Genomic DNA, 989 nt, shown 5'->3' on the forward strand with positions numbered 1-989 from the left:
GGTGCACGGAGTTAAACCCTGGCTCCTGGTGACCACGCAATGGAACAAAATACTGCCTGGTTCTGCATCATCCCCATGGATATTTGTGGATCAGACCTGTGATCCATGGGATTTTCCTTGACTGGTTTTGGAAGTGGATGCCAGGCTTTTCTTTCTAGTCCATCTTAGTCGGAAGCTCCGCTGAAACCCGTTCAGCATCATTACCACTAAGCACTCACTGGGTGCCTGAGCGAGCTTCAGTGACTAGGTGTCAAACCTGGGTCTCCCTCAGGGGAGGGAAGGAGAAGAAATGGGGAGCTGATATCAGGGGCTCAAGTGGGAAGAGAATGATGATGGCGGCATATGTGCAAATGTGCTTGACACACTGGAGGAATGTATGGATTGTGATAAGAGTTGTAAGAGCCCTCAATAAAAGTATTTTAAAAAAGAAAAGAAACCCTGGGTCTCCCATATGAAACATGAGAATTCTACTCTGCAATCGCTATTGTCCCGACATGGCCATACACGCTGACATGTGTGGTCATACCCCTTCATATGGTGAGGCATGTAGGGTGGGAAATTCTTCAGGTGAGGACTCAAAAGGCATGACTTCTAATCTAGTGGCCACCATCACCTTGTTGGATGTCTGACCTACCTGCCCCTACTCTCACCCCCAGACCTCACAGTCTTTTCCTGCTCATTTAGAATATTAATTCTTATCTGGCCTATTACACAATACTAATATGAAGAATCATTGGTGTAGATACAAAGCAGCAGCATCTAAAGAGGTTGCAACTGAGTGTTCTGCACACGTCCATGAAGGGAGGGGAGGACCACACACTGCACATCTATGCCCCCTTTCATCCAAGTTCACCCTCGGACCCCTGGGAAGGAAGAGTCAATCCCACAAGGGTATTTGGAGGAGCAGAGAGGTTCGGTAACTTCTGTCCAAGAGAGCCGAAGTGGGGTTTGAAGTTCTAAATCCGAGTTTGTTCCACTGCACTGGCTTT

Source organism: Echinops telfairi, unplaced genomic scaffold (genome assembly GCF_000313985.2).
Source record: "Echinops telfairi isolate 266 unplaced genomic scaffold, ASM31398v2 ScPeMD7_7407;HRSCAF=8445, whole genome shotgun sequence".
In the NCBI taxonomy this organism is placed as follows: Eukaryota; Metazoa; Chordata; class Mammalia; order Afrosoricida; family Tenrecidae; genus Echinops; species Echinops telfairi.